Consider the following 14,401-nt stretch of genomic DNA (forward strand, 5'->3'; position numbering starts at 1 on the left):
GTGTGTGTGTGTGTGTGTGTGTGCAGGAGGCAGCCGATCAATGATTCTCTCTCATCACTGATGTTTCTATCTCTCTCTCCCTCTCCCTCTCCCTTCTTTGCTGAAGTCAATAAAAATTTATTTTTAAAAAAGTGATATATCTAGGTACATAGGTACATATTTGTGTGCACTTTCAACTTTAAAAAAATTTTAGTATGTTTTTATTAGAGAGGGGGAGGGAGAGGGATAGAGAGATAGAAACATCAATAAAGAGAATCACCATTGGCTGCCTCCTGCAGGCCCTGCAACTGGGGCACATACCCTGACCGGGAAAGGAACTGTGACTTCCTGGCTCATGGGTTGATGCTCAATCACTAAGCCACACCAACCAGGCCGATATATCACTTAAAAAAAAAAAAAATTCTTCTGCCCTTGCCAGTGCACAAAGATGTCATGGGTTCAATTCCTGGTCACATGCCCTGTTTGCAGACTTGATCGCTAGTGGGCAGGAGGCAGCTGATTGATGTTCCTCTCTCACATAGATGTTTCTCTTTCTCCCTCTCCCTTCTTCTCTCTCTAAAAATCAATACAAAATATATTTTAAAAAATACAATAAATAAAGTTCTTGTCAATGCTGTCTTACTGTATTTTTAATGCTTCCCACACCTGTATTTTTCTGCCTAAAGGGCTAAGACATGTTTGTATGTTTTACTGCTGCCTAAGATTCTCAAACACATAGCAGAAAAAGGACACTTTAGTAGATGTTACATCTTTTCAACACCACAACAACTTGCAAAAGTTCTCATATTAAAATTGAATTCAAAACTGATTACATCATTTAAAATAAAGCATTCCATTATGCAATCAAGGTGATCAGCAATTTCTATTTCAAACAACAACAAAGAACATGCTACAGGAAGTTTAAGTAAAGAGGGTTTTCTTATATCCATAACTGATAAGATATAAAAAGTGGTCATCCTAAGAAAATCTGAAGGACTTCCCTTTAGAGAGTACAGTGGATAAGGTGGCCTTGGGGAGACTAACTGGGTGAGATCCTGGCTCTGCCACTTACCAGCTATGTGACCTTGGGCAAGTTCTTTAACCTCTCTGTGCCTCAGTTTCATCGTCTGCAAAATAGATATAACAGTAACTACTGTTATGGAGTTAAATTTATACATATAAAGAAAGCACTTAGAATCATGTCTAGCACATATGAAGCACTATATATTTGATCTCATTATTATCATTCCCATACAATAAGGCCTTGCTACCTCTGCTTTGCTGGAAAAAAGTTACTAACAAGAAAGGTCTTGTAAAGCCACCCAATCCCTGAGTCTATGTATGTATCCTAGGGCGGGCAGCATCAAGCTTCAATGAAGTGATAGCTATAATTTCTCAACACAGATAACAAATTTTAAATCCATTCCAGTTATTGAGCCAACAGACAAAATGGAGTGAAAAGCAGTCCTGTTGACAGCAATGGTATGGCACAAAGTAGCCTCATTTTAAGATGACCAGCTAAATTAGTAGTCTCATGCACTTACCTATCCATCCTCCCCAAACCCCAATGACATAATAATAAAGACGTTTGAAAAATGGAATCACAGCACAACAGTATTAAAAAGGGCTGAGGGTATAGTCTATTTTAATGCTGGCCACTTTCTAGAAGACGGAGAGAAAGAAGTTAATCGTATGACAAGACAGACCAGAGCAGAGCTAGACACTTCCCAGAACACGCAGTCAAAGGTGGGCAGAAAAGCAGAGCCCCTTTTCCTGGCAAAGCTGGGTAAATACCCCATTTTGAGTGAGCAGGTAGAGAAATCAGGAGTGGGAAATAGGTTCATCTATCCAATCTCCTCCATACTTCTCACTCTGATTAATGAATCAGACAACTCATCTTGGAAGAACAGGAACCTCTTGTCAATTCCTACATTATCAGCTCAGTTCTTCATTGACAAGGATCGCCAGATAGTGAAAGAAAACCAAAGCATCAAAAGACAACTAAGATAAAAAGCAGGTCATTACTTATTTTGTTAGCTTAGTGTCTACATATCGATTGAAGGTAATTATAGAGAATATTTATTGAATCCAGGGATTGCATTTTGAAATCATTGTAATTATATTTTCTGAAGTGCTCAATGTAAAGTATATAATTTTTAAAAACACATTATTTTTAAAATTAAAAAAGCCCTGCCTGGGTGGCGTAGTTGTTTGGAGTGTCTTCCTGTACACCAAAAAGTGGCGGGCTCAATTTCCAGTTAGGGCACATACCTGGTTGGGGTGCATATGAGAGATGTTTCTCTCTCTCTCTCTCTCTTCCACTCTTTCTAAAGTCAATAACCATATCCTCGGGTGAGAATTAAAAAAAAAAAATCATATCAGACCCCAGAAAAAAACAATTTTAGTCCTAGAAAAAAACCTGAAAAGAAATTCTGACATCTACAAAGAGGTTTGAGAAGAAAAATCACAAAGGAAGCAAATCATAAAGGAAGCAGAAATCGGTAAAGAATTCTTGAAAATAAGAAATGTGACTGCCAAAATGAAAAACAAGGAAAGAAATAAAATGGGAGTGGAGTAGGGTATAGAAGATACACATACACAAGCACACACACACACACACACACACACACACATTTGTCTATATTTTTTTAAATGAAGCAATGGAAGAATAAACCAAAACCAATAAAAATGTTTTCCTATGAGATATAGAAAGGAACAAAAGCAGGGAAGGAAGCCATACTTCTCTCAATCTACCTTGCTTTATAGCTTTACTAGAGGTCCAGTGCACAAATTTGTGCACCAGTGGGGTCCCTCAGCCTGGCCTGCAGGATCGGGCCATGTGGGATTGGGGCAAAACCAGCTCTCCAACATCCCCTGAGGGATCCCGGATTGTGAGAGGGTGCAGGCCAGGCCTAGGGACCCCACCGGTGCAGAATCGGGGCTGGGGAGGGATGCGGGAGGTTGGCCAACCAGGGAGGGACCGCAGGAGGGCTCCAGGGCATGTCCGGCCCATCTCGCTCAGTCCCAATAGGCCGGACCCCAGCAGCAAGCTAACCTACTGGTGGGAGTATCTGCCCCCTGGTGGTCAGTGCACATCATAGCGAGCAGCTGAGTGGCCATAGCATATCATTAGCATATTACGCTTTGAGTGGTTTAACAGCTGACCGGACACTTAGCATATTAGCCTTTTATTATATAGGATCTTTAGAACCATGTAAATATTGTATATAATTTTTAAAAAGTAAATTTTTTAAATCCCTAAAAAGGAAAATACAGACAAATGAATCCAAACTATTTATCAAGAAGATTTATGTCAAGTAAACAGTGACATAAATGTACCTCTTTGATGTTATTGTCATACAAATAAGAGACACTGATATGAAATCAAATAAAAATTTTAAAATTCTTTATCTGAATTTGAAATATCAACCTGAAATTATGATTTTTTTCTTTCCAAAAAATAAATACTTTTCTACAGAAAAGACCTAGAATTCACATTCCAATAGCAACAAATGCCCTTAATACGACTTCCCACCAAAAAGAATCAGAGTTCCTTACAGTACAGAAATGGCTGATTCTAGATCTCAGGCCAGAAACAAAAAGATAAGCCCTAGAATTCTTATCAGGCCAGATCCAGGGAACCCATCTAATACTATCTGGTTTGTGTCAAAAGGACCCAGAGTCAACCTGAAGAAAAAGCTCTATAAATGGCGAATAATGAGATAATTTAGGCATCAAAAAGAATAACTTTTTAGGAGAAAAATTCAGAAAATATATAAAAATTAATGAATTTGGACTTGGCAATCATTTCTTGAATATGACACCAAAAGCACAGGAAACAAAGGCTAATTAGACTTCATAAAAATTAAAACTTTTGTACATCAAAGGATACTATCAATTGACTGAAAAGGAAGCCCATACAATGGGAGAAAAATATTTGTAAATCATGTATCTGAAAAGGAATCAATATCCAGAATATATAAAGAAGTTCTACAACGCATGATAAAAAAACCAAAGGCTATTGAGTCAAAAAACTACAGTCCAATTGTAAAATGGGTAAAGAACTTGAATAGAAATGTGTCCAAAGAAATAGACAAATAGCCAATAAGCACAGGAAAAGATACTTAACATCACGAATCATTAAGGAAATGCCATGCAAAACCACAATGAGATTTCACTTCATATCCATAAAGACAGCTATTATAAAAAGGGGAAAAAACAAGCAGAAAATAACATGTTAGCAAGGATGGGAAGGAACTGGAATCCTGTGCGTTGCTGGTGGGAATGTAAAATTGTACAGCCACTGTGGAAAGCAGTATGGCAGTTCCTCAAAAAATTAAACATATAATTATCACAAAATACAGCAATTCCAATCCTGAGTATATACACAAAAGAACTGAAAGCAGGAACTTGAACAGTTACTTGTACACCAATTATCATTGCAGAAGTAGCAAAAAGGTGGAAACAAGCCAGATGGACATCGACAAATGAATGGATAAACAAAATGTGGTATAACCGTACAATGGTCTATTAGCCTAAAAAGGAAGGAAATCCTAATACATGCTTCAGTATGGATGAGCCTATATCCATCCATGTGGCAAGCTATCTCTCTACTTGTCAGGCCTTTGGTTTTCAAAAACCTGGCAATGGTTGCAGTATCTGTGCCTTAGGGTAGCTGCTTTGGGAAAGAAAGCAGAGATCATGGTCTCTACTTCAAAGTCAAGGCTAGGTAACAGGATCATCAAACACACTCAGGCTTGATATGGGTGGAGAGTGCTGGCTATTTCTGTGGGGAGCCCGTCCTTTTATCTTTTATGTTTACAGCATCTTTCACTACACACACACACACACACACACACACACACACACACACACAATTTCTTTATTTCTCTAGTCAAATATGTTCATCTGTTCTTTTACAGTCTCAGGTTTTGCAACTAAATATAGATGAACTCTTCTAAGCAGATATACAAAATGGCTAAGAAGCACATGTAAATATGCTAAAAATAATTAGTAATCAGCTCTAACCAGTTTGGCTCAGTGGATAGAGCGTCGGCCTGCGGACTGAAGGGTCCTGGTTCGATTCCGGTCAAGGGTATGTTCCTTGGTTGCGGGCACATCCCCAGTACGGGGTGTGCAGGAGGCAGCTGATCAATGTTTCTCTCTCAATGTGTTTCTAACTCTCTATCCCTCTCCCTTCCTCTCTGTAAAAAATCAATAAAATATATATTAAAAAAATAATAATAATAATTAGTAATCAGGGAAATGCAAATCAAAACCACAAGATTCCACTTCACAACCTCAAGGATGGCTATAATAAAAAAGACAGACAATAACAAGTATTGGCAAGGATGGGGAGAAATTGGAAGCCTGTGGGGATGTAAAATGGTGCAGATACTTTGGAAAACAGTCTGGCAGAAGCTTAAAAGGCTAAACACAGCCCTGATCGGTGTTCTCAATGGTTAGAACATTGGCCCAAGCATCAAAGGGTCTTGGGTTTGATTCTTGGTCAAGGGCACATAGCTGGGTTGCAGGTTTGATCCCGGCCCTGGTATGCGGGAGGCAGTCAATCGATGTCTCTCTCCCATCGATGTTTCTCCCTCTCTCTCCCCACTCCCTTCCACTCTCTCTAATAATCAAAGGAAAAAAATATCCTTGGGAGAGGATTAACAAAACAAAACAAAAACGTTAAACACTAAATTACCATATAACCAAGTAATTCCACAACTATACCCAAGAACAATGAAAAAACGTGTTTACCGAAAACCTGTATATGAAAGTTCAGAGCAACATTATTCAAAATAGTAAAAAAGAGGAAACAACCGAAATGTCTATCAACAGATAAATGAATCAACAAAATGTAATCTAGGCATAAAACGAGATACTACTACTCAAGCATAAAAAGGAAAGAAGTACTGATACGTGCTATGACATAAATCAGCGGTCGCCAACCGGTGGTCAGTGGACCACTGGTGGTCTGTGAGGTCCAAAAAGTTGGTGACTGCTGACATAAATTGAGCTTTGAAAACATCATGCTGCCCTAGCTGATTTGGCTCAGTGGACAGAGCGTCAGCCTGCAGACTGAAGGCTCCCACCTTCAATTCGAGTCAAGGGCACATGCCCGGGTTGCAGGCTCAATCCCCAGTAGGGGGCGTGCAGGAGCAGCCAATCAATGATTCTCATCACTGATGTTTCTATCTCTCTCCCCCTCTCTCTTCCTCTTTGAAATCAATAAAAATATCCTATATAATAAAGAGGTAATACACAAATTGACCATCACTCCAATACACAAGATGGCCACCCCCTATGTGGACACAAGATGGCCAGCAGGGGAGCAGTTAGGCATTGATCAGGCTGGCAGGGGAGTGGTTAAGGAGTGATCAGGCTGGCAGGCAGAAGCGGTTAGGGCCAATCAGGCAGACAGGCAGGCGAGCAGTTGGGAGCCAGCACACCTGGATTGTGAGAAGGATGTTCAACTGCCTCGTCCGACGGGCAGTCAGACATCCCTCGAGGGGTCCCAGATTGGAGAGGGTGCAGGCTGGGCTGAGGGACACACATCCCCCCCGCCCCACCGCCCGGGCATGAATTTCGTGCACCAGGCCTCTAGTATATTAAAAAAGAAAAAGAAAACATCATGCTAAGTGAAGGAAGCCAGACACAAAAGGCCACATATTGTATGATTCCATTCATATGAAATGTCCAGCATAGGCAAATCCATTGAAACAGAAAGTAGATTAATGATTGTGTAGGGCTGAGTTGATAGGAATAATGAGGAATGACTGCTAATGAATATGGTCATTGTTCTGATATTAACTGTAATGATAGTTGTATAACTGTGAATATACTAAAAATCATTGAATTATACATTTTAAATAGATATTGTATGGCATGTGAGTTATATTTCAATAAAGCTATTGTTTATTTTTAAAAAAAAAACAGCCAAAAAACATGAAAGACTCCATAAACAATTTCCTCTTCATAGAAAAAAGATACAAAAATTTTTCCTCTCTAGTTCACAACAATGTAAATTTAAATATCTACCCTTGCTAATGTGGAGACACTACAGGAAATTCTTTAGGGAGATTAGTGAAGTTATTGTCTATGAAGTTCAAAGCCCAACCATTTCTATGTTTTTTTGGCAGTTCAGAATGACACAGGCCATATTTAGAAATGCACTCCGGAAAAATGCTTTGAAGACTTTTAGTCTCAACATTCATAAATTAAAAATACCTACCCAGGCAAGAAAGAATGCCTGAAAGATTCAGTTCTCTCTCTTCTTAGGACTGTCCTTTTTTTGCTCCTCTTCTATGTTGCCACATTAAAAGAAAGATATGAAAAGATAGTAGTTCTCCTAGCACTCCTCCTTAGTTGCTTCTGAGCCACACATCCCCTCTGACAGACCTGAAGTGCAGGGTGGTTACTCAGAGCTCTAAACTGTGCCCTGTCTGTTTCAACATATTCTCCCTGGGCAGGGTTCCCTAATCCATCTCTCTAAGCCAGATCTTTCTCCTGTGCTCCAGATCCCAAATATCCAGATCCCTACAAAACAGGTCTCCATGTCAAATGTCCAAACCAACTCTCCCCAGTCTTTCAGTGGCAGCACCACTTACCTACCTAACAAGCCAGAAACCTGGAAGTTATCCTCTACATCTCGTTCACCTTTACATCCAGTTAATCATCCTATATAATAAAAGCCTAATATGCTCAGTGTCTGGTCGTCTGTTCAACCAATCAAAGTGTAATATGCTAATGATATGCTAAAGTCGCTCAACAGCTCGCTATGATGTGCACTGACCACCAGGGGGCAGACAGTCAATCGGTAGGTTAGCTTGGACTGAGCAAGATGATCCAGACACGCCCTGGAGCCCTCCTGCGGTTCCTCCCTGGCTGGCCTACCTCTCATGTCTCTCCCCGGCCCTGATCATACAAGGGTGGGCTCCCTTGGCCTGGCCTGCACTCTCTTGCAATCCAGGACCCCTCGGGGGATGTCGGAGAGCCAGTTTCGGCCTGATCCCGCAGGTCAGGCCAAGGGACCACACTGGTGCACGAATTCGTGCACCGGGACTCTAGTTTAGTCATATCCTTCCTGCCTTAATATCTGTCAGATCTTTTCCCTTCTACCTTCACTGCCAATCCAAAGTTCAGACCATCTTCACCTCTTGCCTGAATTACAGAGAGCCTCCTGAGTGATTTCCCAAATACCTGGACTGCTCCCTTCTCCCCTTTGGTTGCTGTGTGGCTGTTCTAGAGTCAATTTAATCATGCCACCCTCCTATGTAAAATCCATATGGTTCTCCACTACACTTTGCAACTTTCTTACACCACCACTCCCAATCTCTGCCCAACACTGCCCAGTTCTTCTGTGCCATCTTCCCTCTTGCCATCTACATATTCAGTTCCCTCTGCCTGGAAAGCTCTCCTGGCTCTCACTCACTCCTCTTGGATATCTAAGTTAGACATCACCTCCTCTGGGAAGCCACCTTGACAAAGACTGAGTTAGGAGCAACTCTGTGGGCTCTCATAACACCCATTTTGAGGCCTGTCTTAGTATTATCTTTGCTGTACCACACCGTATCACAACTGCCAGTTTCCTTTGTGCTTCCCTGTCATTCAAGATATTTGAGAGTGCTAAGCACACTGTAAACATTCAACAGGTATTTGTTGAATGATTAGTTCATTCTTAGTATTATTTAATGGCTATGTCTATACAGCATTCACAGTCAGCTTTGCCATTTACAGAGGCAGCAGTTAAATGCTGATATAAGGTTCTGCTTTATTAAAAAAAAATAAAACAGCTACTTTGTTCACACAAAGTACTCCTCAGCAAAATGAACCATTCATTAAATGTCTACAATGGAGCTTTAGATACATAGTCTCATTTTTAATGCTCACTAGAACTGAAAAACAGCTGACATTAACTACATGTGTACTAAGTGCCAGGCATTATGCTATGCACTTTATACTTGCTACCTAATTTAATGCTCACAATGACCCTGTGAGGTAGGTGAGGCATCTAAAGAGGTTAAGTGAATTCTTCAAGTTCTTGCCACTTGGATAAGGTAGTAGTCAACAACAGAGCTGGATTTGGGGCCTGGTTGTCTGCTACCAGAGGCTGAGTGTTCTATCACTGTACTATTCCACCTCTGTTAGTCAAACATCTAGCCAAAAAAATTCTGTTTCTCACTCTTAGATGGTTTAAATAAAGCTGTAGACTTCTTGGAATTGACATAACGTTGAGCTGGAGCAAGGAAAAGTTATCTCTCTATAGAAGATCATACCCATTGCATTGCTGATGATACCCAAATTCAACTCTCCAGTCAAGACCTCTCCCCCCACCAAGACTAGACTCATAAAACACCTCATGTGTTCAAACTTACCTAGTCATCCTTCCATCCCCTGCTCCTTCTGCTGTATTTACTGCCAATCTTGAGCCTAAACCTAAGGTATTATCCCTGTCTTGTTTCCTTACCTTTCTATCCCTTAAATTCAATCCTGCTAATCTTGTTCATCACCGTTCACAGTTGAATCCTGTTTACCTGTTCTACAGGAACTACTCCATAAATGTTAGCTACTGTTATGTTACATCCTAAATGCTTCTCATCCTCTCTTTTACACCACACTGTTCAGATTCCAAGGAACTAACTAGCCTTCCAGAACAAGCATTTGAGGCTGAGAATGTCTTTTATGAGGACCAGAAGCCAAGCCGCCAGATGTCCAGGCCCCAGCTCTTTCAATGAAAGCACACAGAAGGTATATCTCAAAGCTGGCTGATAGACAAGAACAAAATCTCAGTAGCAAACTAAAAATGTATGAGAATGTCAGATACTGGAATTAGAAACTAACAAATGGCTCCGATCCCAAGGAACCAAACATTCTATTTTATTCCATTTCACAAAAGTAGTAAGTCAGCATTCATTCCATTAGCACAGCAATTCTCAATAGTGGAGATGATTACACAGGCACTCATATGCCCAGGAGACATTTAGCAATGTCTGGAAACTTTTTTTTTAATCCTCACCCGAGGATATGTTTATTGATTTTGGAGAGAGAGGAAGAGGAGGGGGAGAGGCGCATCAATGTGAAAGAGAAACATCAATCATTGTCTCCCACACGCACCCCCACTGGGGATTGAATCTGTAACCTAGGTATGTGCCCTGACCAGGAATCTAACTCACAACCTTTTGGTGTAGGGGGCAATACTACAACCAACTGAGCCACCCGGCTGGGGCTGAAAATATTTTTTGGTTGTCACAACTGGGGGAGTGCTAGTGGGTAAGGCCAGAAATGCTGCCAAATATCCTACAATGCACAGTACAGCCCCCTGTCCATCAAAAGACAAAGAATTATCCACCCAAAAGGTCAACAGTGCCGCTAATGAGCAACTGCTAAACAAATGCTTTGAGCTCCTTCTATATTCAAGTTACCTAATGTATAAAAAGTTACTTCTTTCTGGGAAGATGATACAAACTTCCCCATAAATTAAGCTACAACAGGTCCATAAGACAGTGTCACTGGAAAAGAGGTGGGTAAAAACTAAATAAGTAGTTTAGAAAACAAATGCCATGAGTTTAGAGGAAGGAGAGCACCACAGAGGTTGAGACCCAGTCAGAGATCTGAGAGAGCAGATGGGGGCTCCTTAGTTCACTCTGAGCCTGCCAGTCAAGGCCTCCAAAATAACCAGAACCCACCTTTCCAGCCTTAGTCGTAACAGGTCTCTTCAATCCACCCTTTGCTCCTGCCACTGTTCACCCATGACAGCAGCTGGTCCGTAGAGTCACTACTCCCATCCCTACTGTTACCACTGAAAAACCCCTCACCTACTTCACAAAAGCTCTGCCCTCCAGCTGAGCAGCACCTGCTCCCTTCCCCCAAAGCTGAGGAGGATATATCGTCATATCAACCTAATGGTGTTGCTATGATTCCTACAGGAAGGAGATAGTGAAAAGACAAAGATGGAAAATGCTTTATATGGCTCAGGCCCTAAGGCCTTGTCCTCACCCACCTAAAATCAGAGCTTAGCAGCAGCAGCCAGGAGCTGCCTCATTTCCTGTAGTTGCTCCATAAAAATAGGAAGTGGTGGAGGAAGTTCACAAAGCAGAAACAAAAGTAATCACTGTCCAGCTTCCTGAACACAAATCACTGAACAGGGAGGGTATCATTAAAACATCAAAACGGAAGGCAGGCATGGAGAGCCAAGGCCAGAGGAAAGGAAGTGACTTCTGGGTCCACCAGGTCCAGACTGTCCCCAAAGAAAAATATGTGCAAAACTGGACAATAGCCTATTATACAGAAACAGTTTCCAAGGAATTAAATTAATTAAGAGCATGTTAATTTAAAGAATGTGAAAACACCTAAAACATTAAAGTCCTATCAGTAAAAAATGTCAATGAAAAAGTTTTAAGGAGGCTAAGATTAAACGTTTTTTTTTTCCTTTTAGTCAAGAAGTACCTACTAAAACTGCTGTTAAAACAAAATAAAGTTATTAAATAACTGATCAGTTGACAAGATCAAAAGCCCAATGTTATCCTAAACTGAGCTACCAAAACTCAAGTATATAGAAAAAAACACTACTAAATAACAATTCTAATCATAGAATTCTAAACAATTCTAATCAGAGCATATTTAAAATAAAGGTGCTTCTACACCCGTCCCCAACCAACTCGGTGAACCCTGCGAGTTGGGCTTAAGTGCATTAGCCACTCAGGATACAGAGGCTAACAGTGCCTGCTGGCAAGGAGCTTCTGGTCTGCCTCCACATGGTGACACCTGACTGCCTTTGGTGTTGACACATGCTCTATAACTATTTGTCACTACAAAATATGACATTCCTCTACAAAACAAAGCAAGTTATCATTAGTGGATCTGAAGAGTTTTTATATTTGGTAATCTACAAACGAGTGATAATTCTATTTAAGCAGAAGAAAAAAATCCTAACCACAAGTCAACAGAGTTGAAATTTAGTTTCAAATACAGATAAAAAAAACAACAGGCCAAATGTGTTAAAACAGTCATATAGATGAAGGACAGTTTAATTTTGGGTATTTTGGTGGGAGTGAGGGTGGGGGTGGAGATGGGAGGGTGGAAAAAGAGGAAAATCAACGGCTAGTTTAATTTTTAAAAGTCATTACATAAATAAGTAGAAAAATAAATGAAATGGAAGGTAATCACCATATCTTCAATGTCATACAAAGAGAAAAATAGTGAACATTTAATTTTTTAAAAATATATATTTTTATTGATTTCAGAGAGGAAGAGAGAGGGAGAACCAGAAACATCAACCTAGGCATGTGCCCAGACCGGGAATCGAACCCTGACTTCCTGATTCGTAGGTTGATGCTCAACCACTGAGCCATGCCAGCAGGGCGAACATTTAATTTTTTAAAGATCCATTATTACTTGGTCCTGCTGAGGACAGATGTAGCTATCTGACTTTCTGGTAATAAATTAACTTACTATATTCTAAGACTTGTGTTTAGGCTTCTAATGAAGTCAAAAGACTAACTCTCAAAGCTTGTTGCCATTCAAACAAAACAAGTATTAGAACTTTTGAAAGAATTTTATTAGAGAAACACTCTGAGTTGTTAAACAGAAATATTTAAAAGAAGGAAAAAAAGGGAATGGGGTGGGAGGGACAAAACCTTGCCAAGAAAATACTTATTGCCCACCTGTGCTGGCTCAGTGGTTGAGCGTGGATCTATGAACAAGGAGGTCGTGGTTTGGCTCAGTGGATAGAGCGTTGGCCTGCGTACTGAAGGGTCCCAGGTTTGATTCCAGTCAAGGACACAGGCCCAGGTTGTGAGCTCCATCCCCAGTGGGGGGCGTGCAGGAGGCAGCCGATCAATGATTCTCTCTCATCATTGATGTTTCTCTCTCCCTCTCTCTGCCTCTCTGAAATCAAAAGAAAATATATTTAAGAAAAGAAAATACTTTTATATAAACAACTACCACACACCACCAAGGGGTGAACAAAGTGGCCCATGTAAAATGAAGTTTTTATCTATAAACTAAAATGGCTTTGGACCATTAAAATAGTTCACATCAAATGCACCCAAGCATTATGAAAACATTCCCAAACAAAAACTGTGCTGCTTGATGGAAATTCAACTGTAAATCAAAGAGAATAACTACTTTAAAGTAAATAATTTTTTAATATCACAAAGCACTGATGTAATTTAAAAAAAATATATTTTAGAGAGAGAGAACCATCGATGTGAGAGTAAAACATTGATGGGCTGCGTCCAGCAGGCCTCATACTGGGGAATCAAGCCCGAAACCCGGGCATGTGCTGTGACCAGGAAAAGAACCTGTAACCTCTTGATGTGTGGGATGATGCTCAACCAACTGAGCCACACCGGCCAGGACAGCACTGATGTAATTTTTCAAGCCCAATTTGTTAAAAAAAAAAATTTCTGAGCCCTAGCTGATTTGGCTCAGTGGATAGAGTGTTGGCCTGCGGACTGAAGGGTCCCATGTTCGATTCCGGTCAAGGGCACATGCCAGGTTGTGGGCTTGATCCCCAGTGGGGGGCGTGCGGGAAAAGAAGCCAAAATGATTCTCTCTCACCATTGATGTTTCTCTCTCTCCTTTTCCCTTCCTCTCTGAAATAAATAAAAATGTATTTAAAAAATTTTTTCTGAGAAATCTACATCTATTAGAAACCTGGAATTTATTTCTATTACAGTGTGTTACAGTATGAAAAGGCCTTGATCCACTCAGCTCTGTTTAAGCCTAGTTTTAGCCCAGTTATCCAAAATTTCCAAATTTGAAAAAGCTGAGCTAGTGTAAACGAATGTATCCTTTAGAAAGTTTTTAAAGAAAACTTAAAATTCTATAGTGCTACTCATTCTTAACAACTTGTACTGTGGAACGAACCTACCCAAAATTAACCTCAAATGGGAAAAACAAGTATTTATCAAGAAGCATATATACAAATGGGTAGATCAAACTGTAATTTGGAAATTCTTACTATGGAGAAGAATTATATAAATTTTAGATAAATACGCTTCAGATCCAGGACCATTTCTGAAAATGTAAGGCACCCATAAAAATTTTTACCGATGGCCCTCCTCCAGGCTGGGAACACTGACTCCAATTTTATACACCCAGCAAGCCTTCCCATCTCTGAAAAAGAACAGCAAGCAGTCACAGTGAGGAGCCCATTCAGTAAATGGAAGCTTCCGCTCCTTTTTCTTCGGTTAAGGCTGTTAAGTAAACTCCTAGAGAGCAAGAACTGTGTCTGTCTCATTCACCACTGAATCCTCAGTGCCTGGAGCAGTGCCATACACATAGTAGGACTGCTCTCTAAGGCTGTCTTCCCTGCTCGTGGAAGGAGTGGAGAGACTTCTTTAATGTCCTCGTTGCTAAATATTTGACCTGCTGGAATGTTTGTGGGGAAGAATGGGCCTGGGGTGGGGGATGCGGG

At 40.5% G+C, this 14,401-nt stretch overlaps 1 protein-coding gene across 3 annotated transcripts in view; it reads right to left on the reverse strand.

Moving 5' to 3' along the window:
• Window positions 1-14,401, reverse strand: part of KIAA0355 (KIAA0355 ortholog) — a 91,144-nt gene that overhangs the window by 71,514 nt on the left and 5,229 nt on the right. Inside the window, exon 1 of one of the 3 annotated variants that reach the window (XM_005862474.2) lies at window positions 1,052-1,107. The exons of 1 other annotated variant lie outside the window; for it this stretch is intronic. The gene's annotated coding sequence lies outside the window, so the exon portion shown is untranslated. Of the gene's footprint in view, window positions 1-1,051; window positions 1,108-14,401 lie in introns of those variants that run through there. One more of the 3 variants, XM_014536617.1, reaches the window with a different exon arrangement.

This window comes from Myotis brandtii, unplaced genomic scaffold (assembly GCF_000412655.1).
Source record: "Myotis brandtii unplaced genomic scaffold, ASM41265v1 scaffold165, whole genome shotgun sequence".
Classification (NCBI taxonomy): domain Eukaryota; kingdom Metazoa; phylum Chordata; class Mammalia; order Chiroptera; family Vespertilionidae; genus Myotis; species Myotis brandtii.